A 26911-nucleotide genomic window follows, 5' to 3' on the forward strand; every position below is an offset into this window, starting at 1 on the left:
AAATCATGATTTAAATCACTAGGAAAAAGGCTTGATTTAAATCAACTCGATTTAAATCATAATTTTTAAAGAGCAACTGTCATCTCTGCTACTCCTTTGACCCACTGTTGACTCACCGATAGTCCCAGTGTTGCAGAATATACAGCCTCATGCTACGTAACTAAGCTCCATTTCATGCTGAATAAACTAAATTATTTATGTATCTTAAATAGAAAACTATCTTACGATAGATTTTTACCCCAAAAGTTTTTTATTAAAATAAATTCGATAAAAATGAAAAAAATCCGATTTAAATAAAAAAAATCTGATTTTTTTCATTTTTTTTTAAAAGAATCATTGATTTTTATCCACCCTGGTTAATTTTCTCCTTTGTCCTCCATAAACTGACATGTCCTCCCCAGACCAAAGCAGCATAATGTTTACCAGCTGGTTTAGGTTGGAAGTTTTCCCTCTTCTTCCCCTAGGAATGTCCTTTATGACGTAGTTGCTGATGTGCTCAGATGTTGGGATATGCCCAACTCCTATTGGCTACTTCAGGGGGATTCTGGAATCTTCCTGCCCACTCCGAGCACAAGAGGGGCGGGGCTGTGAGCCCCTTGATCCGGACACCTGGTTCCCCAGAGGCGCCTGGTACCCGGATGCTCCTCAAGACTAATGGAGCCTCTTTCTTGTTATGGATTTAAGGCTCCTTGGGAAGAAGGTCCAGTCCTGGGATACACCGAAGGTCAACTGAGAGCCTCTTGGTCTGGACACCTGGTTCCTCAGAAGTGGATCCCACTTTAGCACAAGGGATGAGGTGCCCCTAACTCCAGGGGAGGTGGAGTTCCCCTCGGAGCTGCTCTTCCTATGGGTTGGGAACCCCCCCCCTCTTCTTCAGCTCCAGAAATTCCATAAATCTTAAAATCAATCCAGGAAATAGCTCAGGGTGGAAATGAGGGGTCCTTCGTGGTCTCTGAGCTTTGGTGTCTCCCTGGAGATATCTCATTACCCGAACTGGGCAGCAACCAACCACCAAGCTCTGGGAGCCCCAAGGACCCCTCAACTCTTACGGGGCCTTTTTGCACAACTCTTTCATCCAAACTCACACATCCATGGGAAAAAAAGGAGCATTTCCTTATTAAATCCAATAGATCAATAGCAGTGGTGACATCTAAAATTTGTTACTACCGGTTCTGTGGATGTGGCTTGGGGGGGGGGGGTAATGTGACTGGGTGGGCGTGGCCAATTTTTTTTTTTTAACTTTTAAAACCATTTTTTGTACAACCTCTTCGGGCGAAGAGGTGGTAAAAAAACGCTTTCAAAGCTCTGACGATCCCAGCTGAGTTGCCTGATCGGCAGAGGCTTTTTAAAGAAGCCTCTGCTGATCAGGCAACTCAGCTGGGATCGTCAGAGGCATTTAAAACAAAAAAAGGGGTTTTTTTTCTTTTAAAAGCCTTTGACGATCCCGGCTGAGCCGTGCGATCATAAGAGGCTTTTTTATTTTTATTTTTAAAAGCATTTTTTTGGCTGAAGAGATTGTAGAAAAAATGTCTTTAAAAGTAAAAAAAAAAAGCCTCTGATGATTGTGCGGCTCAGCTGGGCATGGGGGGTGGGTGGGTAGGGATTTTTGCTACCGGTTCTCCGAACCACCCACCTTCATCGCTCCCGGATCAGGCGATCCAGTCCGAACCAGGAGCATTTCACCCCTGATCAATAGGCTATATTTTCGTTTCCCACAATACCTTCATGCTATTGAGGCTACACCCTGATCCAGTTCCCTGAGCCCTAAGTATCTCAGGAAACCTGGGTTAGGTCCAGCATTAATATGAAATTACCTGCAATACTTAAGGCATATTAAAACCTGCTGTATATTATAATCAAGGAATGGCTGTATCTGTGAAGGTATTGGGGGTGTCACAGACCCAGCACGCAGGACAGCATTGATTATGAAAAGTCAGGGGTGCCTGTGTGATGATGGACTTGTGCCCCTGAGTATGTGGCAATTGCGCTGTGCATGTTGAAAATGTGCTGTGCGATGTAGGAAGTTAGCACCCACCCCTTTCCTAGAAGAATGAAATATTTTAGGAAATATTAAAAAGGCAGAATATTATGTTTCCCTGGATGAGAAATGGAGAAGCATGTTTTAAAAGACGAAGCAGCTCCCACCTTCTTGCCCCCTCCCCACCCTTTGTCAATGGGCCAGAGGCAGAAACTCAATCTTTGTCCATCATCTGCAACACAATAGGACCCATCAAGCAACAGTAACTCACCACAGGGCACCTGGGAAGGTTACATCAGCCAGCAAGGCTAGCTAAGACCCCCACCCCTTGAGAGTCTGACAACCAATCAGGATACTCTTTCTGGGCCCCAGGAAGTTCAAAGCCAGAGAGGGCATAAAACCGGGGGGGGGGGGACTCGCTGCATCTCGGCCCCTTTTCTGTTCAGGAACTCAAGCCATGTGATCCTGTCCACCATTAAACCATCTTTCCAAGCAGTCTCCATGTTTCCAGTGTCTTTTTCCCCACTTGGAGCCGAAGCCAGAAGGATATTTCTTCTAACACCTTTATGGGAACAAGCAGGAGATCTGAGCTGCTCCCCCAAACTCTCTCCTGTCTGGGGGGGGGGGTTCTGGTGATTAGGAAACAAAGGAATGTGAGAAGACCCACCTGTGCTCAGAGACCCCCACCCAATTTAAACTCTCACGATGGAGGGTCATCATGTAAACTAGGTCTTCAAACTTGGCAGCTTTAAGACTTGGTGGACTTCAACTCCCAGAATTCTCCAGCCAGCATAGCTTGGTGGACTTCAACTCCCAGAATTCTCCAGCCAGCATAGCTTGGTGGACTTCAACTCCCAGAATTCTCCAGCCAGCATAGCTTGGTGGACTTCAACTCCCAGAATTCTCCAGCCAGCATAGCTTGGTGGACTTCAACTCCCAGAATTCTCCAGCCAGCATAGCTTGGTGGACTTCAACTCCCAGAATTCTCCAGCCAGCATAGCTTGGTGGACTTCAACTCCCAGAATTCTCCAGCCAGCATAGCTTGGTGGACTTCAACTCCCAGAATTCTCCAGCCAGCATAGCTTGGTGGACTTCAACTCCCAGAATTCTCCAGCCAGCATAGCTTGGTGGACTTCAACTCCCAGAATTCTCCAGCCAGCATAGCTGGCTGGAGAACTCTGGGAGTTGAAGTCCACAAGTCTTAAAGCTGCCAAGTTTGAAGACCTCTGATGTAAACCCTGCACTAGTGACTATTAGAGATCAATATCTGATGATATCTGAATGAAAAGTTCCTGGGGGTAAAAAAATAAATATTTATTTTCCAGTTAGGAAGGAACCCCCAAAAAAGTCCAAAAAAAGGAACTGAAGATCGCTGCTGGTTTACTGGCACTTTGAGCAGACTTCCTACAAGAGAAAAAACCTAAAAAGGGTTTCTCTGTGTCTGATCTCATACAAGCACATCATACACACTGGGAGCAGGAGGGGCAGCCCTGCTTCCAACGTGCAGAGAGGGACACTCTTCCCATGGGCAGAGGAACCCTCGACACCGACCCCCATCGCTGGAACAGAAGTTTCGGAGCACGTGGTTCTAGCTGGGGGGGGGAGGAGTTGGCCAAGGGGCGGGGGCTGCAGGGCGGAGCCAGATCCCGAGAGAAGAGCAGAAGCCCCGCCTCTCCCCTCCCACTGGCTGGATCTCGGATTTCCTCCGCGATTCCCGTTTCCCCAGCGAGGATCGGCGCTGGATTCCTCGGGAGAGGCTCCTGGATCTCGCTTCCCGGCAGGTGGGGCTGCTCTCCCTCCGGCCTCCAGGCCGCCCCTCTTGCCAGATCTCCTCCCCGCCAGGAAGGAAGGGAGCTGCGGATCCCTCTCTTTTCGGCTTTCAAGGTCTTCCTTGGGGAGATCCGGCTCTGGCATTGCCTGCAAGGAGCGGATCCCTCCCTTCCCTCCAGGTGGGCAAAGGGGGTTCCGTCCCCGGGCTGGATCTGCCCCCTCCTTGCGAGGCCCAAGGCTCCCCGAGGGTGGATCCGGGAAGGAGCATTTGGGGAGGTTCTATTTCAGAAGGTCTCCCTGTGGTCCGTCGGAACCAGGAAGCCTCTCAACATCCGTTCCCCTGAAGTGCAGTGGGAAAAATGGAATAAACGGAGCTTTGATCCATTTAGTGACATTTGTCATGTGGTCTTAACCAGGGTGGATTTGATTTAAATCGAGTTGATTTAAATCACAGTTTAAATCATGATTTAAATCACTAGTAAAAAGGCTTGATTTAAATCAACTCGATTTAAATCATAATTTTTAAAGAGCAACTGTCATCTCTGCTACTCCTTTGACCCACTGTTGACTCACCGATAGTCCCAGTGTTGCAGAATACACAGCCTCATGCTACATAACTAAGCTCCATTTCATGCTGAATAAACTAAATTATTTATGTATCTTAAATAGAAAACTATCTTACGATAAGATTTTTACCCCAAAAGTTTTTTATTAAAATAAATTCGATAAAAATAAAAAAACCGATTTAAATAAAAAAAAATCCGATTTAAATAAAAAAAATCTGATTTTTTTTGATTTTTTTAAAAAAATCATTGATTTTTTTCCACCCTGGTCTTAACACAGGCTGACTTCGTTGCAATGGGGAGGGGAGCGTTTAGGAGACAGAAAAGGTTTCAATGATTTGAGGGGAGCTCCTGTTTTCTTCACACACCCGAAGAGACCCACTTTCTTGGAGCTCCGTCTAAAAGGCGAAAAATAAAAAAATCCTCTGTTTTTAGGCTAATCTTTCCTTTGCTTCTGCTTTAAAAAGATGGGTAGAATTTCTAAGCTTTATATTGTCCTTGTTTTGCCCAGAAAAGGCTGTGATGGGGCAGCTTCTTCTTGGTGGATGTTTTCCTTGTTGTTAGTTGCAAAGTCGTGTCCGACCCATCGTGACCCCATGGTCCTCCAGGCCTTCCTGTCCTCTACCATCCTCTGGAGTCCATTTAAACTCACGCCGATTGCTTCAGTGACTCCATCGTCCCTTTCTTCTTTTGCCCTCAATCTTCACCTAATGATTCCTTCTCATTAGGTGGCCAAAGTATTTGAGTTTCCTCTTCAGGATCTGGCCTTCTGAAGAGCAGTCAGGGTTGATCTCCTCTAGGACTGACCGGTTTGATCGCCTTGCAGTCCAAGGGACTCACGGGAGTCTTCTCCAGCACCAGAGTTCAAAGGCCTCAATTCTTTGGCACTCAGCTTTCCTTAGTGTCCAGCTTTTACAGCCATACATTGCAACTGGGAAAGCCATGGCCTTGACTATACACACTTTTGTTGGCAGGGTGACGTCTCCGCTTTTTAGTATGCTGTCTAGATTTGCCATAGCTTTCCTCCCCAGGAGCAAGCGTCTTTTAATTTCTTGGCTGCAGTCCCCATCTGCAGTGATCTTGGAGCCCAGGAAAGTAAAATCTGTCACTACCTCCATTTCTTCCCCATCTATTTGCCAGGAATTGAGAGAGCCAGATGCCATGATCTTAGTTTTCTTAATGTTGATTTTCAAGCCAACTTTTGCACTCTCCTTCTTCACCCACATCGAGAGGCTCTTTAATTCCTCTTCGCGTTCTGCCATTAGAGTGGTATCATTTGCATATCTGAGGTTGTTGATATTTCTCCCAGCAATCTTAATTCCAACTTTTGATTCCTCTAGCCCCGCCTTTCCATGATTTGCTCTGCATATAAGTTAAATAGTCAGGTTGACAGTATACAGCCTTGCCGGACTCCTTTCCCAATTTTGAACCAATCAGTGGTTCCTTGTCCACTTCTCACTGTTGCTTCTTGACTTGCATATAGGTTTCTCAAGAGACAAATAAGGGCCTGGTGGCTCAGCAGACTAATAGCATTGTGATTAACACCAGCTGTTTGCAATTACTGTAAGTTCGAATCTCACCAGGCTCAAGGTTGACTCAGCCTTCCATCCTTTCAAAGGTAGGTAAATTGAGGACCCAGTTTGTGGGGACAATAAGCTGATTTATATACAAAAGTATGAAGGCTATTGCTTAACACCTTGTAAGCAGCCCTGAGTCTCTGGAGAAGGTCGGCATATAAATCAAATTAAAATAATAATAATAATAAGATGGTCTGGTACACCCATCTCTTTAAGAACTTGCCACAATTTTTTTTTTTTTTTAAATTTGATTTATATGCCGCCCTTCTCCGAAGACTCAGGGCGGCTTACAATGTGCTCAGCAATAGCCTTCATCCTTTTTGTATATTTATACAAAGTCAGCTTATTGCCCCCACAACTGGGTCCTCAATTTACCTACCTTAGAAAGGATGGAAGGCTGAGTCAACCTTGAGCCTTGGCGAGATTCGAACCCTGCAGTAATTGCAGGCAGCTGGTCTTAATAACCAGCTTAATAACAGGGTGCCTTAAACCCCTGTACTACCAAGGCTCAATTTGTTGTGATCCACACAATAAAAGGCTTTAGCATAGTCAATGAAGGAGAAGTAGATGTTTTTCTGGAACTTCCTAGCTTTCTCTATGATCCAGCATATGTTTGATCTCTAGTTCCTCTGCCTCTTCGAAATCCTGCCTGTACTTCTGGTCGTCCTCGAGCCACATACTGCTGGAGCCTAGCTTGTAGGATTTTAAGCATAACTTTACTAGCATGTGAAATGAGTGCAATGGTGCAATAGTTTCAACATTCTTTGGCATTGCCTTTCTTTGGAATTGGAATGTAAACTGACCTTTTCCAATCCTGCAGCCACTGCTGAGTTTTCCCAATTTGCTGGCAAATTAAGTGTAGCACTTGCTTCCACTAGCTTTGTTGTTGCTCAGAGTTCCTAAGGCCCATTTGACTTCACATTCTAGGATGTTTGGCTCGAGGTCAGTGACCTCCCCATTATGGTTGTCAGGGATGTTAAGCTCGTTCTTGTATAGTTCTTCTGTGTAATTTTGCCACCTCTACTTAATCTCTTCTGCCTCTGTTAGATCCCTGCCATTTTGGTCCTTTATCATGCCCATCTTTGCATGAAACGTTACCTTCATATCTCCAATTTTCTTGAGGAGATCTCTAGTCCTTCCTATTCTGTTGTTTTCTTCTATTTCTTTTCACTGTTCATTTAAGAAGGTATTCTTATCTCTTCTAGCTATTCTCTGGAATTCTGTATTCAATTGGGTGTATCTTTCTCTTTCTCCCTTGTCTTTCGCTTCCCTTCTTTCCTCAACTATTTGCAAAGCTTCCTCAGACAGCCATTTTGCTTTCTTGCATTTCTTTTTCTTTGGGATGGTTTTAATTGCTACCTCTTGTACAATGCTGCGGACCTCCGTCCATAGTTCTTCAGGCACTCTATCAGATCTAATTCCTTAAACCTATTTGTCACCTCTGCTGTATATTCATCAGGGATATGATTTAGTTCATACCTGAGTGGCCTAGTGCTTTTCCCTACTTTCTTCAATTTAAGCCTAAATTTTGCAACGAAAAGCTCATGATCTGAGCCGCAGTCAGCTCCTGTTCTTGTTTTTACTGACTGTATAGAGCCATGATGGCGAACCTATGGCAGGCGTGCCACAGGTGTCACACGGCGCCATATCAGTGGGCACGCAAACTCAGCTCTGGCACACATGTGCGCCCCGGCCAGCTGATTTTCGGGCCTTCTGGGCCCACTGGAAGTCGGCAAACAGACCATTTCCGGCCTCCGGAGAGACTCCAGGGAGGTGGAGAAAGTCATTTCCGCCCTCCCAAGGCTCCTAGAAAGGCTCTGGAGCCTGGGGAGGTCAAAAAAAGGGGTCTACTGGGCCCGCCGTGCCATCACATGCCAAAAGCGAGAGAAGCGCGGGTGTGTGTGTCACACATACATGTGCTGGGGCGGGGCGCATAGAATTATGGGTGTGAGCACACACACGTGCAAATCCCCAGGGCTCCCCCAACTTTTGGCACATGATGGCAAAAAAGGTTAGCCATCATTGCTATAGAGCTTCTCCATATTTGGCTGCAGAGCACATAGTCAATCTGATTTTTGTGTTGACCGTCTGGTGATGTCCACGTGTAGAGTCATCTCTTGGGTTGTTGGAAAAAGAGTGTTTGCTATGACCATCGTATTCCCTTGTCGAAATTGTATCAGCCTGTGCCCTGCTTCATTTTGTACTCCAAGGCCAAACTTGCCTGTTATTCTGGTTATCTTTTGGCTTCCTACTGTAGCATTCCAATCCCCCATGATGATAAGGACATCATTTTTTGGTGTTAATTCTATAAGGTGCTGTAGGCCTTCATGGAACCAGTCAGTTTCATCCTCTTCAGCACCAGTGGTTGGGGCATAGACTTGGACTTCTGTGATATTGAATGGTTTGCCTTGGATCCGAACTGAGATCATTCTGTCATTTTGGGGATTGTATCCCAGTATTGCTTTTCCTACTCTTTTATTGCCTGTGAAGGCTACTCCATTTCTTCTGAGGGATTCTTGCCCGCAGTAGTATACCTGATGGTCATCTGAATTAAATTCACCCATTCCTGTTCGCTGATTCCTAAGATGTCGATATTTATTATTGTCATCTTTTGTTTGACCACGTCCAGCTTGCCTTGATTCATGGATCTTAGGTTCCTATGGAGATTAGATCTTTACAGCATCGGACTTTCCTTTCACCACCAGATGCATCCACAGCTGAGCGTCCTTTTGGCTTTGGCCCAGTCGCTTCACTCTTTCTGACGCTACTAGTACTAGGCCTCTGCTCTTCCCCAGTAGCATATCAGACACCTTCCAACCTGAGGGGCTCATCTTCCAGCATCATCTCTTTTTTCCTTTTGGTACTGACCATGGGGTTTTCATGGCAAAGACACTGGAGTGGCTTGCCATTTCCTTCTCCAGTGGATCACATTTTGTCAGAACTCCCTACTATGACCAGTCTGTCTTGGGTGGCCCTGCATGGCATAGCTCATTGCTTCATTTGAGCTACGCAAGCCCCTTCGCCATGACAAGGCAGTAATCCATGAAGGGGGCGTTAATCCTATTACGTCCTAAAGGTCAAGTCCTGTCCTTTTTAATCCCATCACCCAGGAGCTGAATATGTTTTATGAATAGATTAGCTGGGATTTCTTAATGGGCACAAAATCGAGGCTGTTTTACTATGCAGGAAGTCTGAGGTTGCCTTTAAGAAGATGCTTTCTCCATTTCTCCTTTGGGGAAATATAATATTCTATCTCTTTTAACATTCCCCTAAATATTTCATTCTCTAGAACAGGGGGCTTCCCACGGAAGGTATTCTAAATAAACCAATGTCAAGGGGAGGAATGTGTGAGATTAGGCCAAAGCCACCATCCTTAAAAGTGGTCAAGGCATGTAAGCAGGGTGGACAAAGCCAGGAAAATCTCCCTCAGGGAAAGGATCCAAGTCCTTAAGGCAGGGGTCAGCAACCTGCGGCTCCGGAGCCACATTCGGCTCTTTGGGCCCACTGCTGTGGCTCCCTGTCAGGTGATCCCACCACTGGCTGGCCCCACTCCTCGCCCTCCCCTCCCAGTCACTCCTCGCCTGGCCTGAGAAGTTAAGGGCAACAGTGGGGGATGGAGAAGCGGCCCAGGGCAGAGACAGGGAGATATAGAGAGAGTGGGGGAGAGAGAGACATAGAGAGATACAGAGAGAGAGGGAGGGGGAGAGAGAGGGAGGGGGAGAGAGAGATGTCAAAAGGATTTTGTAGTTCCCAGTGTTTTTTAACAACTGGTTCTCTGCCCTAATGACCGGCTGAGTAGGCGTGGCTAGGAGGAGTCATGTGACTGGTGGAAGTGAGTGATGTCGAGTTGGCCACGCCCACCCAGGTTTTGTGGCTCCCGGTGTTTTCTTTTCTGTGGAAAACGGGTCCAAATGACTCTTTGGGTATTTAAGGTTGCAGACCCCTGCCTTAAGGGAACAAAAGGACAAAAGCTGGAGCTGAACCCCTGGCAAGCCCCTTCCCGAAATCTCACCAACAAAGGAGTTGGCCTTGCATGGGAAGCCCCTCCCCCGCCATCTCTGGAATAAAAAGAGGTCCTGAAGCCTTTTGAATTGTTTTTTGAGCAAGAATGCCATTCTCCAAGGTCTCGGCAGTAAGGCCGCATTTCAACCTGGCAGTGGGGACACTGGGCTGAAGTCCAGTCCTGGGGTCGGTGGCAGTTGGTTGAAAGTGGCGAGGGCCTCCACTTTAGGCCCAGCCCCAGCATTGCTGTCAGTCAGGGCTCTTTGCATGGCTGGACTGGGGCGACTCAGACTTCCAGGAGTGGCTGCAGTTTTGCATCCTATTTCAGCACCCTCAAAACATGGGGGGACTGTTCCATGTCTCCAGGACCATCCCCACCCCAGAGACACCCCTACATCCCTTGGCTTGGCTTTCCTCCACTTAAGAACCCATCAGATCACTTAATATCCACAAAGAGGAGTTTGGGATGATGCTTGTCGAGACCTGATCCCTCATCTACCCACTGCTTCACTGAATGACCGAGATTCCAGTCCCAATTGTAGTCATAAGTGGGGGACTACCTCTACATTCACAGTTTCTTTTTCACCTTGTAATAAGACAAGAACCAAGGAGGAAAAGATAAGTGTCAATGAACAGCAGAAGAGTTTGCCTCCTAGAGATGTGGGGTTACAAAAATAACTGGAGATTTTGTCTCGGGTGTACTGGGGATCCATGTCCCATTTTGGAGGAGGAGGTGAGTCTGAAAGACCTTCCAGGTCCCTTCCAAATCAAGGATTTTGTGATTCTGTATGTTTCTCAAAAGAAAATATAATTCTTGTATTTTTTTTTTTCCAGCAGGAAAACAACTGTGACCAAAGATTTACCCGCAAGACAAATGTCAGTAGATAGTGAAAATTCGGCATACTCAGCAGCCAGCAGAAACCATGGAGGGTGGGAAACTCTTGGATCCCTCATCAGAAACAAGCAGCACTCCGAAAAAGTATGGAAGACCCCATGAATGCTCCAAGTGTGGGAAATCTTTTACTCGCAGGTCCGTCCTTTTGACCCACAGGAAGGTCCACGTGGGAAGTGGATCCAGTGAAGGTTCAGAGGGTGAGAAATCCTCTGGAAAAGACTCCAAAGGTCTCAGAAGCTCCTCCAGACTAAAACCCTATAAATGTGAGGAATGTGGCTTATGCTTTGGTCAAAAGTCTTGGCTTCTGAGACATCAGAAAATCCACACTGGAGAGAAACCTTATCAATGTCTGGAATGTGGGAATTTTTTCTGTAGAAAATTCTATCTCAGAATTCATGAGAGAATCCACACAGGGGAGAAACCTTACAAGTGTTGGGAATGTGGGAAGAGCTTTTCTCAGAAGTCAGATCTTCAGTCCCATAAGAAGATTCACTTAGGAATAAAACCTCACAAATGCTTTGAGTGTGGAAAATGTTTCTCCAAGGGTTCAGACCTTCGGAATCATTGGAAAACACACACAGGGGAGAAAAACGAAAAGTGCCTCGAATGTGGGAAATGTTTTACCTCAAAATCAACCCTGGTGCAACATCAGAGACGTCACACTGGAGAGAGACCCTATGAATGCCCAGAATGTGAGAAACGATTTGTGTATTCTTTTGAACTTCGGAGTCACCAGAAGAGGCACAAAGAGGAGAAACCCTATCAATGTAGGGAGTGTGGGAAAAGCTTTATTTCATCAAGAGAGTTTCAGAGTCACGAAAGAATCCACACAGGGGAGAAGCCATTCAAATGTGGGGAGTGTGGGAAGTGCTTTGCTCAAAAACAAAACCTTGGACGCCATCAGAAGCTCCACACAGGAGAGAAGCCCTATAGATGCATAGAATGTGGAAAATATTTTAGACAAAGGGGAGACCTTTGGAGACATCATAGAATCCACACGGGGGAGAAGCCACATCAATGCAACGACTGTGGAAAATTTTATCGTACCACATCGGCCCTTAGAAGTCATGTGAAAATTCACACGGGGGAAAAAAACTACAAATGTTTAGACTGTGGGAGAACATTTTCCCATTCAGGTTCCCTTAGAAGTCACAGCCGAATCCATACAGGAGAGAAGGCCCATAAATGTTAGTGTGTGATAAATGTTTTTCACGAAAGGATACTCTTGTGATACATCAGCGAATCCACACAGGAGAGAAACCTCACAAATGCTCAGTGTGAGAAATGTTTTTCACGGAAAGATTGTCTTTTGATTCATCAACAAATCCACACTGGAGAGAAACCATATAAATGTCTGGAATGTGGGAAATGTTTTGCCAAATCTTCATCACTTCACAAGCACACCAGACGTCACACAGGAGAGTAGCCTTACAAGTGTGCAGAGTTTAGGTTAGTTTATTGTCATTGCACCTCGTACAACAAAATTAGATGCCATGTTTGGTGTACATTATAATTATAAAAATAAAACACAAACACACATCCTTCACATTCTATACAATTGAATTGAAAACCCCTGATATTGCATTAAATAAATAAATAAATAAATAAATAATTTTATTTCTATACCACCCTTCTCCTGAAGGACTCAGGGCAGTGTACAGCCTATTAAAAACACAAAGACAAACATCAGTTAAAAATAATTAAAATTATTACATAATTTCGGCTCAGTTTTAAAACCCCCAAAATTTAAAACACCCAATTTAAAAATCATTACATTGATAGCCCGGCTTGGCGGAATAGCAGGGTCTTGAGTGCACAGCGAAATACACGGAGGTCGGAGATCTTACGCATTTCCGGGGGCAGTTCATTCCACAGGGCAGGGGTTCCCACAGAGAAGGCCCTCCCCCTGGGTGTCGCCAGCCGACATAACTTGGCTGAAGGCACCCTGAGGAGACCCTCTCTGTGGGAGCGAACTGGCCGGTGGGAGGCTGTTGGTGGCAGAAGTCGGTTAGTTTAGTTTAGTTTAGTTTATTTGATTTGTATACCGCCCTACTCCCAAAGGACTCAGGGCGGTGAACAGCCAACAATAAAATACATAAATACACAAAATTTAAAAACCCGATAAAATCAAATTAAATTATTTGGCCCAGACAAATTAAAATACCCCAATAATTTAAAAACAGATTAAAATTTACGTATTTAAAAAGGGAAGAGATCAGGCCAAGCCCGCTTGATGGAATAAAAAGGTCTTCACAGCACGGCGGAAGGAGCGCAGATCTGGGATCCTCTGTATCTCCGGGGGGGAGCTCATTCCAGATGGTAGGTGCCCCCACAGAGAAGGCTCTCCCCCTAGGGGCCGCCAGTCGACACTGTTTGGCTGACGGCACCCGGAGGAGTTCCCTCTCTATGAGAGCGTACTGGCCAGTGGGAGGCTATTGGTGGTAGTAGGCGGTCCCGTAAATAACCAGGCCCTAAGCCAGGCCCCGGTCTCGAAGGTACCCGGGTCCTATGCCATGGAGCACTTTAAAGGTGGTAACCAACACCTTGAATCGCACCCAGAAGACCACTGGGAGCCAGTGCAGCTCGCGCAGGAGGGGTGTCACGTGGGCATAACGGGTTGCACCCATAACCACCCACGAGGCCGCGGGTGGTTATACTGTATTAATTTTGCATTAACATTGCACTATACAGTAGAATTCAATCTAGTTATTGCTCTGGGATAGAAACTGTTTTTCAGCCTATTTGTCCTTGTTTTTATTATCCTGTACCGTCTGCCAGATGGTAATAGTTCAAAAAAAAGGGTGCCCAGAATGAGGTGGATCTCTAAGAATGTTTTGACCTTTCTTAAGGCAACGGGAGCTATAAAGCTCTTCCAAAGAGGGTAGGGGGCAACCAATGATCCTCTGGGCAACGACGTTGACCCTCTAGAGCTCTGTCCTATCTGCCACTGTGCAATTGGCAAACCATACACAGGTGCAGTAAGTTAAAATACTCTCTATGGTGCAGCGGTAGGAGGTCACCAGCAGTTTTTCATTCAGTTGTTGTTTCCTGAGAAGTCTCAGGTAGTATAATCTCTGCTGGGCCCTTTTGACCAATGCTGCAATGTGAGCGCCCCAAGTCAGGCCCTCTTTTAAGATAACACCCAGAAACCTAAAACTGGCCACTTGCTCCACTCGGCCTCCATTTATAAGCAAGGGCTGAATGTCTGATCTATTCCTTCTATAGTCCACCATAAGTGTAGGTAAATAGGTCAAGGTTCGTGGTGGCTGCTGAGAGGAGCATATTGCCTTAGCTCATACTCTGTGAATCTTGACTGCTTGCCTCATTGTTGGCTCGGATCTGGATTATCTCATTGTACCTTCAAAGGATGGCATCTTGAGACGGGTGAATAAATTATCCAATCCGAACCAGGGGTGGGTTCTAAATTTTTTTACTACCGGTTCTGTGGGCGTGGCTTATTTTGTGGGCATGGCTTGGAGGTCATGTGACTGGGTGGACGTGGCTAGCTGGTCATGTGACCGGGTGGCCATGGCTATGTGTATAGGGACTACTCAGAGGGCTGAAAAAAGTCATTTCTGACAGGTCCTCGCACTTTTGACTGGTCTTCACACTTATGACCATCCTCACATTTATGCCCGTGCAGCATTCTTAACAACCATGTCACTCATTTCACAACTGCTTCTCTTCACCATGGTGATAAGATAGGGCAAAAAACGTAAAATGTGAGGATAGGCGTAAATTTGAGATCTGGTCAAAAGTGCGAGGACCAGTCAAAAATAACTTTTTCAGCCCTCTGAGTAGTCCATGTGCACAAAAGGACTACCCAGAGGGCTGAAAAAAGTGATTTCTGACAGGTCCTCGCACTTTTGGCTGGTCTTCGCATTTATGACTGGTCATCATTTATGCCCATTGTAGCATTCTTAACAACCATGTCACTCATTTCACAACTGCTTCTCTTCACCATGGTGACAAGATAGGGCAAAAACGTAAAATGTGAGGACAGTCGTAAGTTCGAGGACTGGTCAAAAGTGCGAGGACCAGTCAAAAATAACTTTTTCAGCCCTCTGAGTAGTCCATATGCATAAAAGGATACAGCAATAGAGAGGGATGAAGGAAGGGAAGGAAAATTAGAGTAGGAGGGAGGGTAAGAGAGGGAGGAAGAGAGGAGGAGAAGGAGAAAGGAAGAGGAAGTAGGGAGGAGAAGAAGAGGGGGAGGAAGAGAAAGTAAGAAGGAAAGAAAAGTGAGAGGTGGTAGGTTTGAGGAGAAAGATTGCTGTACAATAAAAAAGATGAAAGGGAAGAAAGCCAACCCCAAACAAATATAAAGATATTAAGATAAAGAATGAATTGTTAAACTTTAAAGAATAAAAGAGAACAAACATGAATAAATAACAATAATTAGAAACACACATACAAACATACAATGTATTTTCTTTGAACAGAGTATTTGGCCGGTTCACAACTTTAAACAGTGTTTAGTCATTTCAATTAAATTTCTATATTTCCTTTTTGCCATATTTATTCCTCATCAATTTTTGTAAAAAAACAATATTACCCTTCATCCTCATGTCTAATCTTAATCAAATTCAATTTTTCCCTTCTATTCTATATTATACCCCTTCCCATTGTCATCTATTTTTATATCCATCCTCACATTGGTTAATTATGTAATATTACAGTTGTTTAATATAAATTCAACATTTTAATATAAATCAATTATATAACTACCTTTTTTGTATATTAATCAATATGAACATGAATATTCCAATTATTTCCATGCAATCCAATTTCTTACAAATCAATTAATTATATTTACCAATAATAATAAACTAAATAATTTCCCCCATATATTCCTCCAAACCACAATTTAACCATTTCTGCTTTCAACACAATATACAATTAATAGTATCTCAATTATTACAATTCCCTAGTTAAATAGAGCTTTTTTTCTTTTGTGTTTTAAAATCTTGAACTCTCCTCTTTTTCCCTAAATTTCCCATTGTTTGCACCTACCTTTTTTGGTGAGGAAAAAGAAAAGAAATCTGCCTGCCTAATTTTCCAACGTTGCAGCAACAGCAAAGCCAACAGCCTGCTTTACTTTCAGTTTCGTTTTTCAGCATAGCTAGGGGGGAAAAAATTGCTCCAGCACTCTTTGCAAGCAAGCAGCAGAGCCCTCCGCAAAACAGCTGAGAGCAAATCAGCTGAGAGTCGGGAGCTGGTCTAATCAAGGGCTAATTAGCCTATGCTGAAGCTCCGCGGGCCAATAAAATTACAAAAAAACACCGAACCATTTGTTAAATTGCTGGCTCGCCCGTCCCTTGCCCACCAGTATTTATTGGCAATAAATAGTGGTGCAGAGGGGTGGGGCAAGCCAGCAATTTAACAAACGGTTGGGCTGAACCCCCTAGAACCGGCAGAATCCCACCACTGGCTATAGGGCGGCCCTTTGAAGCCCCGCGGCAAGAATTTAAACAGTTTTTTTTCCTCTAGCCATCAGCTGGGACTCAGGAGGCAGCAATAGATTGGGGGTGTGACCAATAAAAGGTAAGAATAATGGGGGGTGGGGGGGCGGTGGGGAGAACCAGTTCGGTGACATCATATTGTCACCACTACCGGCTCGGCCGAACCGGACCGAACCGGGAGGAACCCACCACTGATCCAAACTCTGTTGCTGTCCTCCCTTTTATCTGCTTGTGTAAAACTGTATAAAAATAAAGCTCTCAGGGAGACCAAGGAAGACATCTTGGAACAGAGCAAAAGCCTGGACCTCTGATTTACAACATATAAGCTCCAGGGTCTTATTGGTGTTAAGGTCCAAGTTATTGTCTCCACACCACGAAAGCAACCGGTCCACCTCATCTCGATAGGCAGATTCATCCCTCCCAGAGAAGAGTCCCACCACTGTCATAACATCTGTAAATTTAGTAATAGTATTACTAGCGTGAGTGGGAATGCAGTCATGCACATAAAGAGTATAGAGTAAGGGACTCAACACGCAACCCTGTGTTGTACCAGTGTTAAGAATAAAGGCTGAAGAGATATGATTACCTAATCTGACCCTCTGAGAGTGGCCAGACAGGAAATCCATAATCCAAAGGCAGATTGAATAAGAAAGCCCAAGATCCATAAGTTTAGGCCCCCTGCCCTTTGGAATGAGCTGCCCTCAGAAATTCGTAAAATCTCTGATCTCCGTGTATTTCGCTGTGCCCTCAAAACCTTGTTGTTCCGCCAGGCTGGGCTATCAAGGTAAAGATTTTAATTGGGTTTTTAAAAATGGGATTTTACATTTGGGGTTTTAAATTGAGCCTATCATTTAATAATTTTAATTATTTTAAAATTTTGTCTGTCTTTGTGTTTTTAATCAGGCTGTACACCGCCCTGAGTCCTTCGGGAGAAAGGCGGTATAGAAATTAAATAAATAAATAAATAAATAGGCACTAGTCCAGGGGTCGGCAACTTTAAACACTCAAAGAGCCAACTAGAAGCCCCCGTTCAATTCTGGAGCCGACCGGAAGTCCAGTTCCCCCATCATAAGAGTCTCCTAGCGCGGCGTTCTTTTTCCTCTACCTGTCCTAACCTAAAGCCCTATCAATTGTGGAGCCGACCAGCAACAGGGAGCCGCACCAGAGGGATGAAAGAGCCACATGCGGCTCCAGAGCCGCGGGTTGCTGACCCCTGCACTAGTCTATGTGGAAGTATTGTGTTAAATGCAGAGCTAAAATCTACAAAAAGCTTCCTCACATAGCCCCCCCCCCACCACCACCGTTCCAAATGAGTCAGAGCAGTGTGACGAGTGATGGCTATAGCATCCTCTGTAGATCTAGTTCTTCTGTATGCAAACTGGTGTTTTATCAAATGTATGCGGAAGACCAGAAACGATGTGCCGGCAGACCAATTTCTCAAAGCACTTCATGATGATAGGAGTGAGTGCCACTGGTCTGTTATGGTCAGGGCCGGATTTTCCTATAGGCTAACTAGGCTTCAGCCTAGGGCCTCAAGATCAAGAGGGGCCTACACAGTGGTGGGATTCTGGGGGTTCTAGGGGGTTCGGCCGAACCGTTTGTTAAATTGCTGGCTCGCCCGCCCCTCGCCTCCCACCCGCGCAGCGCCAGCCTACCGTAGCCAGGGGTAGGCAATTGTGGCTTTTTTACAACCTGTGGACTTCAACTTCCAGAATTCCTGAGACAACTTGGCTGTCTCAGGAATTCTGGGAGTTGAAGGCCACAGGTTGTAACAGAGCCACAATTGCCCACCCCTTCCCTAGCCTGAGTTCCGCTGCCTGGGATCCACGTGGGGCTCCGGACGCAAGAGAGCAGGATGGAGAAAGCCACGCCTTCACTCATCCTCCCTCTCTGCCGTTCTCTTACCCTGCCCACTCCCAATCTATTGCTGCCTCCGATGGCTAGAGGGAAAAAAAACTTCAAATTCTTGCCGCGGGGCTTCAAAGGGCCGCTCTAGAGCCAGTGGTGCAGCCGAACCCTTTGTTAAATTGCTGGCTTGCCCTGCCCCTCCGCACCACTATTTATTGCCAATAAATAGTGGTGGGCGAGGGGCGGGGGAGCCAGCAATTTAACAAAGGGTTTGGTGGTTTTTTTGTAATTTTATTGGCCCCCCGAGCTTCAGCATAGGCTAATTGGCCTCCCGGCTCTCAGCTGATTTGTCTCAGCTGTTTTGCTCAGGGCTCTTCTGCTTCCGTGCAAAGAGTGCTGATTTTTTTCCCCCTAGCTATGCTGAGAAACGAAAGTGAAACTGCTTTGCTGTTGCTGCAAGGTTGGAAAATTAGGCAGGCAGAATTCTTTTCTTTTTCCTCACCAAAAAAGGTAGGTACAAACAATGGGAAATTTAGGGAAAGATTTTAAAACACAAAAGAAAAAAAAGCTCTATTTAACTAGGGAATTGTAATAATTGAGATACTATTAATTGTATATTGTGTTGAAAGCAGAAATGGTTAAGTTGTGGTTTGGAGGAATATATGGGGGAAATTATTTGGTTTATTATTATTGGTAAATATAATTAATTGATTTGTAAGAAATTGGATTGCATGGAAATAATTGGAATATTCATGTTCATATTGATTAATATACAAAAAAGGTTATATAACTAATTGATTTATATTAAAATGTTGAATTTATATTAAACAACTAATATTACATAATTAACCAATGTGAGGATGGATATAAAAATAGATGACAATGGGAAGGGGTATAATATAGAATAGAAGGGAAAAATTGAATTTGATTAAGATTAGAGATGAGGATGAAGGGTAATATTGGTTTTTTACAAAAATAGATGAGGAATAAATATGGCAAAAAGGAAATATAGAAATTGTAAATTTAATTGAAATGACTAAACACTGTTTAAATTTGTGAACCGGCCAAATACTCTGTTCAAAGAAAATACATTGTATGTTTGTATGTGTGTTTCTAACTATTGCTATTTATTCATATTTGTTCTCTTTTATTCTTTAAAGTTTAACAATTCATTCTTTATCTTAATATCTTTATATTTGTTTGGGGTTGGCTTTCTTCCCTTTCATCTTTTTTATTGTACAGCAATCTTTCTCCTCAAACCTACCACCTCTCTCTTTTCTTTCCTTCTTACTTTCTCTTCCTCCCACTCTTCTTCTCCTCCCTACTTCCTCTTCCTTTCTCCTTCTCCTCCTCTCTTCCTCCCTCTCTTACCCTCCCTCCTACTCTAATTTCCCTTCCCTTCCTTCATCCCTCTCTATTGCTGTATCCTTTTATGCATATGGACTACTCAGAGGGCTGAAAAAGTTATTTTTGACTGGTCCTCGCACTTTTGACCAGTCCTCGAACTTACGACTGTCCTCACATTTTACGTTTTTGCCCTATCTTGTCACCATGGTGAAGAAAAGCAGTTGTGAAATGAGAGACATGGTTGTTAAGAAAGCTGCACGGGCATAAATGTGAGGATGGTCATAAGTGTGAGGACCGGTCAAAAGTGCGAGGCCCAGTCAGAAATGACTTTTTTCAGCCCTCTGAAAAAAGTCTATGCACATAGCCACGCCCACCCGGTCACATGACGAGCTACCCATGCCTACACAGTCACGTGACCAGCTAGCCACGCCCATCCAGTCACTATTGCCAAGCCACACCCCAACTAAGCCACGCCCACAGAACCTGTTGTTAAAAAAATTGAATCCCACCACTGGTGAAAGGGCCTCATAAGTGGAATAGCCTAGGGCCTCTTTCAATCTAAATCCGGCCCTGGTTATGGTTGAGGTTATTGATAGGGAACGTCTTGGGCAGGGGAACAATGGTGGAAGCCTTCAAACAAGATGGAATAGCGGACTGGGATAAAGACCGATTGAAGATCCTGGTAAAGGCTCCAGCCAACTGATCAGCACAGTCTCTGAGCACTCGGTCAGAGATACCGTCAGACCGGCAGCCTTCCTAGAGTCCACAGCCCTCAGAATGCTCCTCACCTCCTCTTCCTCCACAATGGGCTGGTGGCTGCATGAGTGAGAGAAACCATTTCATTGCAAATCAAAGTTAAAAATGCACCAGAAAGAGATAAACCTGTTTAGTTGTGAACAATGTGGAAAACACGTTTTTTTTTAAAAACATCACATCTTATAATTCACCAGAAACATCACACAGTGACAGAAGGGAAATCCTAAAAAAATTTGATGTGGGGAAAATGTTTTTTTTTTCTACTGAAGAAACTTCAAATCCCATCAGAGAGTACACAATGAGGCAAAAGGACGTAAGTGTTGGGAGTTTGAGGATGTTTTGTTCACAAAGCTGCATTAGTCACTTACCAGAGTGATTACACAAAAGAGTTATATGACTGGGGGGGAGTATATATAATATTTTGGAGAGTACAGGAAGTCTTTGACTTATGACCACAACTGGGAATGGATTTCTGGTTGTAAATTGTTCCAGTCATAAATTGTTCCAGATATTTTTGTTAATTCTTACTAGACCTTTGTTGATCAATAAGGAGAAATGGAGATTTAGAGAGCAGAAAATGAGGTGAAGGGGTGGAATGAAGATGCATCTTGTTGAATATTCTGGCTGAGGATGAAGAGGGAAAATTTTTTTCTTACTATTTTTTTTGGATGGATTTTTTTTGGCTTTTTTTTACATTGCCTTTTTCATATGTTCAAACACACACACACACACACACATAGACCTACTGTACATAGTTGTATTGAGTTTCTTTTTTGATCTGCAAATATAATCCTTAATAAAAGTATTGTTCAAAATAATGAAGAAGAGTGTTTTTAGAGCATGGACGGAGTCAAGATGGCCATCAGATGGTGCCATGCTCTGCCGTCCGTGCACTCTGCTGTTGATGTGCTAAGAATCTGGGATCTGCCTGACTCCTACTGGCTACTTCAGGGGGCTTCTGGCATCTCCCTGTCCCCTCCAAGCACAGGGCAGGACCCCTTGTGAGCCCCTTGATCCGGACACCTGGTTTCCCAGAGGCGCCTGGTACCCGGATGCTCCTCAAGACTAATGGAGCCTCTTTCTCTTTATGGATTTAAGGCTCTTTGGGAAGAAGGTCCAGTCCTGGGATACACGGAAGGTCAACTGAGAGCCTCTTGGTCTGGACAACTGGTTCCTCAGAAGTGGATCCCACTTTAGCACAAGGGATGAGGTGCCCCTAACTCCAGGGGAGGTGGAGTTCCCCTCGGAGCTGCTCTTCCTATGGCTTGTGATCCCCCCTCCCCTCTTTTTCAGCTCCAGAAATTCCATAAATCTTAAAATCAATCCAGGAAATGGTTCAGGGTGGAAATGAGGGGTCCTACATGGTCTCTGAGCTTTGGTGTCTCCCTGGAGACATCTCATTACCCGAACTGCGTAACATCATCAGAGCAGTAACCAACCACCAAGCTCTGGGAGCCTCAAGGACCCCTCAACCCTTACGGGGCCTTTTTGCACAACTCTTTCATCCAAACTCACACATCCATGGGAAAAAAAGGAGCATTTCCTTATTAAATCCAATAGATCAGTGTGAGAAAACCTTTCATTGTAAATCACAGCTAAAAATGCCCCAGAAAGTCCTTCAATTGTAACCAACGTTGGAATCTTTTTTCCCCCCCCAAAATCACCCCATACTTTTCACTAGGAACTCCAGATAGTCACAGAAGGGAAATGCTACAATTGTTTGGTGTGGGGAAAACGCTTTTCCTAGCCAAACCACCTCAAATCACATCAGAGAGTACACAACGAGGCAAAAAGGCACAAAGAGTGTGAGGATCTTTTGCTCACAAAGCCGCATTAGTAACTCACCAGATTACACTAGAGTAGGTATGGGGAGCAGAAATAATGTTTTCCAGGCTTTAAGTGTTATATGTCCATAACCGCCAATGGATTTTGGGTCATACATTTTAAGTCAAGGCACCCAGGTATTTTTGTTATTTTTTACTACCCTGTTTCCCCGAAAATAAGGCATCCCCTCATAATAAACCCAGTCAGGCTTTTGAGCGCATACACTAAAATAAGCCCTCCCCGAAAATATTTGAATGCAGAGCTGGAAATCAGTTAAGACGGCAAGAGGTGCCCCATCTTGCTCCACACACCCCAAAATAATAAGACCTCCCTGAAAATAAGGTCAAGGACTTATTTTGGTGTTCAAAAAAATATAAGACAGGGTCTTATTTTCGGGGAAACACGGTAGACTTTTGTTGATCAATGAGGAGAACTGAAGATTTAGAGAGGAGAAAATGGGGTGAGGGTGGAATGAAGATGCATCTGGTGGTTTATTTAGGGATAAAGTGTTGGTGTTGAATATGCTGGCTGAGGACCCTATGAATGCCCAGAATGTGAGAAACGATTTGTGTATTCTTTTGAACTTCGGAGTCATCAGAAGAGGCACAAAGAGGAGAAACCCTATGAATGTGGGGAGTGTGGGAAAGGTTTTCTTGCACGAAGAGCTATTCAGATTCATAAGAGAATCCACACAGGGGAGAAGCCATATCAATGTAATGAATGTGGAAGCTTTTATATTTCCATATCAGCCCTTAGAAGTCATGTGAAAATTCACACAGGGGAAAAAAACTACAAATGTTTGGACTGTGGGAGAGCATTTGCTCTGTCATCTAACCTCAGACGTCACAGCCGAATCCATACAGGAGAGAAACCTCACACGTGCTCAGTGTGTGGTCAATGTTTTTCACGAAAAGATACTCTCTTGGTGCATCGATGAATCCACAGTGGAGAAAAACCATCTTAATGTCTGGAGTGTGAGAAATGTTTTGCCCATCCTTCAACTCTTCGCACTCACACCAGAAGTCAATACAAGTGTGCAGAGTGCGAGAAACCTTTTCCTAGTAAATCAAAACTAAAAATGCACCAGAAAGTCCAAAGCAGATATAAATCTCTTCAGTTGTGAACAAAGCGGGAAACGTTTTGTTTTTTTTTTCAAAAGTTACACCTTACCATTCATCAGCAATTTCACACAGTGACAGAAGCGAAAGCATACAATTGTTTGGTGTTGGGAGTGTGAGGATCAGGGGTTATTGCAATGTGATTAATGTAAGGGCTTTACGTTTATTATGCTCTAAATTCTAATAAACCTCTAATTCTAAAGTGAGACTTTTTGTGATGTGCTCTCTATTCAACTGTTATTAAGTGCAGCTAATCAGATTCCAGCCCCCCGCCCCCAGTTGTGAAGTGATTCTGGCTTCCCCATTGACATTGCTTGTCAGGAGGTCGCAAAAGGGGCACAGTGACGGTCATAAGTATGAACCAGTTGCCAAGCATGTGAAATTTGATCACATGATCACGGGGGGTTGGTGGAATGATGCAAACTGTGTCCTAAGTGTGAAAAACGGTCATATGTCACTTTCTTCATTGCCATTGTAACTTTGAAGGGTCACTAAATGGAATGTAAGTTGAGGATTACCTCAGGGGTGAAATGCTCCCGGTTCGGACCGGTTCACCCAATCCGGTAGCAATGGCTGCGGGTTGTTCGGAGAACTAATAGCAAAAATCCCTGCCCCCCCCATGCCCAGCTGAGCCACGCAATCATCAGAGGTTTTTTAAAATTATATTTAAAAGCATTTTAATCTACAACCTCTTTGGTGGAAAAAAATGCTTTTAAAAATAAAAAACAAAAGCCTCTGATGATCCCGCGGCTCAGCTGGGATTGTCAGAGTCTTTTAAAAGCATTTTTCTACAACCTCTTCTGCTTAAGAGGTTGTAGAAAAATGCTTTTAAAAGGTTCTGACAATCCCAGCTGAGTTGCCTGATCATCAGAGGCTTTTAAAAGCATTTTTTTTACAACCTCTTTGGCCGAAGAGGTTGTAGAAAAAATGGTTTTAAAAGTAAAAACAAAAACAAAAAAAGGCCACGCCCACCCAGTCACATTACCCCCTACCAAGCCACACCCACAGAACTGGTGGTAACAAATTTTATATTTCACAACTGGGTCACCTGTAGTTTTGCAGTTATACTTGTTCCGTAAGCAAAATGGGAGGAAATGCTTTGGGCCGAGGCTTTTAGGAGACAGGAACCAGAAGGAATTCCAGAAGGAAAGTGAAATTCTGGGCTGAGTTAGGAGGAGAAGAGAGGAAGGACATGGGGACCCAAAACAAGGAGCTTGGAAATTATGATTCCTTCAATATGAGAGCACCAAGGTGTGTGTGTGTGGGGTGGGGGGGAGATCTCTAAACCCTTTGCCATTGCAGAGCCACCTGGTCAGTCTCTGTATCCCTCCTGAGGATCCTGGGGGAGGGGGAGAGGGAGGGAATCCTCCAAGGAATTGAAGGGACCGGACAGAGCCAGGAAAAGATGAACCAACACGGAAGGTTCCTTTAACCTAAGGTGACCAGACGTCCCGCTTTTGGCGGGACAGTCCCGATTTTTAACAATTTGTCCCGTGTCCCGCAGCGTTTTAAAAAAGTCCCGATTTTTGGCAGTAAAAATCTAGAGTAGTTCAGAGAACCGGTAAGAAAATTGGCTAGCCACACCCCTGAACCGGTTCCGGGACTCCCGGGCTGGCTGCTCGCCGCTCGCTTATCCCACCCACCTGCCTGCTCTACTCGCCGCTCACTCGCCCATTCAAACCTCACCCCGCCCATCCAAATACTATATAACCAGCTCTTCGCCACGTGGCCCACTACTCGCCTCCTGACTTAGACCTGTGAGTTCTGCAAGTGCCCCAACAAACCTGCTTCATCCTGCCTATAGGTAAGCTACCCCACCATAGCCACCAAGGCTTGGCTAGTGCTTTCCCGCGCCCCTCCCCATGCTTCTTCAGGCCATCCGGAGCTTCCCTGGGGCCTCCGGAAGCAGCCTTCCCGCCCCTCCCAGGTGGTTTAACGTTTTCCACCCTCCCTCCAGAGTCCAGCCTCCAACCGCCTTACCTGCCTGCCTTGTCCGGCTTCCATCCATTTCCCAGCCAGTCTTCTGTAGCTGAATCCCAAGTGGCTTTCAAGTTGCAGCAGACCTGCCTTGCTGGAAGTGGAAAGCATCCATCGGCTGCAATCAATTTCATCAGTGGGCAGCTGAGTCTGCCTGTCTGCCTGTCTTGTAACATCAATTGGGTAAGTGGCTGGGTTTTTTTTCCTTTATCCTTTAAAAAATGATTGTAATAATGTTATTCTTTTTAGGAAATGTTTTTTTGGGGGGAAGTTTTTCTTTTTAGGAAGTGTTTTTTTGGGGGGAAGTTTTTCTTTTTAGGAAGTGTTTTTTGGGGGGGAAGTTTTTCTTTTTAGGAAGTGTTTTTTTGGGGGGTAAGTTTTTCTTTTTAGGAAATGTTTTTTTGGGGTAAGTTTTTCTTTTTAGGAAATGTGTTTTTGGGGGGAAGTTTTTCTTTTTAGGAAATGTTTTTTTTGGGGAGAAGTTTTTCTTTTTAGGAAATGTGTTTTTGGGGGGAAGTTTTTCTTTTTAGGAAGTGTTTTGTGGAAATGTTATTCTTTTTAAGTAATTTTCTTTTTTGAAAATAGTCACATAAAATTTAGTAAATTTTAGCTCCTTTCGTGTGTTCAGATTTGTGCAAGCTTTGTGAGATTTTGTGTGTAAGTATGATAACTGGTTTTTGAGGTTCTATAATTTTTGTGAGGTGGTTTCTTGCATACCTTTAAGCTTTGTGCAGCTTTTGTGAGCTCCTGCAGCTTGATGGGTTTCAATGTGCTCCTGATAGCCCTGGGTGTTGTTTACCTGGGTTAATCCCAGGTCTTTTGTCTTTCCTATCCTGGGGGTTAATTCTGCCATGAAAGAGGAAATGGGGAGTTTTCCAGGAGAGTTATTTTTGGCCTGATTCCCTTTAATGACTGTACTTAAGGTGGTGCTTTTGCCTGGGGTTTTTTTTCAAGGGGGAAGGCACTGTTTTCTGAGGTTTCTGGTGCAGTGAGGTTTCTGGCACTGTCCTTTTGGGGTGTACTATACTTCCAACAATGCCTTTATGACAGTTTTTATTCCAGTGGCTTTCTTTCCTGTCCTAAGGGTTAAGGAAAAAACTTGTTTTAACTGACTTTTGGGGGACAACTGTTGTTAGTCTTTTCCTGGCACTGTCCCAATTTTGGGGAGGGGCAGGGGTTATCTACACATTAATCATAATCAAATACTAATACTACGTGCTTATCCATTTTAGTGAGCTTTCCTTATATCATTGGTGTTTTATACTTTTATATTTCTAACTTCTGTTTCTGTTAGTGATAAAACCCCACGTAAAAAAATATTCGAAGCCTTGATTTAATTTTTTACTTTATTCATTTCTGCACATTCTAATATTGTTTTTATTCTTTTTCATATCTTTGTTTTTCCACTGTTGTGCAAACACAATTCTAGCAGCTGTTAACATGTGTAAAATGAAATATGTATTGTATTCCCTTTAAAATATGAAACAAAATATTTCTGGTTTTAAATCCCATATCTTGCTTTACCATTACTTCTAACCATGGTGGGATACAATATTTTAAATAACTGGTTCCGGGGGCATGGCTTGGTGATCATGTGACTGGCTGGCGGGGCTAGCTGGTCATAGGGACTACCGAGAGGGCTGAAAAAGTCATTTCTGACTGGTCCTCGCACTTTTGACCAGTCCTCCCACTTATGACTGGTCATCATTTATGCCGGTTGCAGCATTCTTAACAACCGTGTCACTCATTTCACAACTGCTTCTCTTCACGGTGACAAAATAGGGCGCAAAATGT

At 44.3% G+C, this 26911-nt stretch overlaps 1 pseudogene across 1 annotated transcript; it reads left to right on the forward strand.

Moving 5' to 3' along the window:
- Positions 1–3648: 3648 nt before the first annotated feature.
- LOC117662600 (uncharacterized) lies at positions 3649–12394 on the forward strand (annotated as a pseudogene). Its single transcript, XR_015731761.1, has 2 exons — positions 3649–3759; positions 10725–12394. The product of XR_015731761.1 is annotated as an uncharacterized LOC117662600 (transcript).
- The last annotated feature ends 14517 nt before the right edge of the window (positions 12395–26911 follow it).

This window comes from Pantherophis guttatus, chromosome 2 (genome assembly GCF_059756535.1).
Source record: "Pantherophis guttatus breed Tessera chromosome 2, ASM5975653v1, whole genome shotgun sequence".
Classification (NCBI taxonomy): Eukaryota; Metazoa; Chordata; class Lepidosauria; order Squamata; family Colubridae; genus Pantherophis; species Pantherophis guttatus.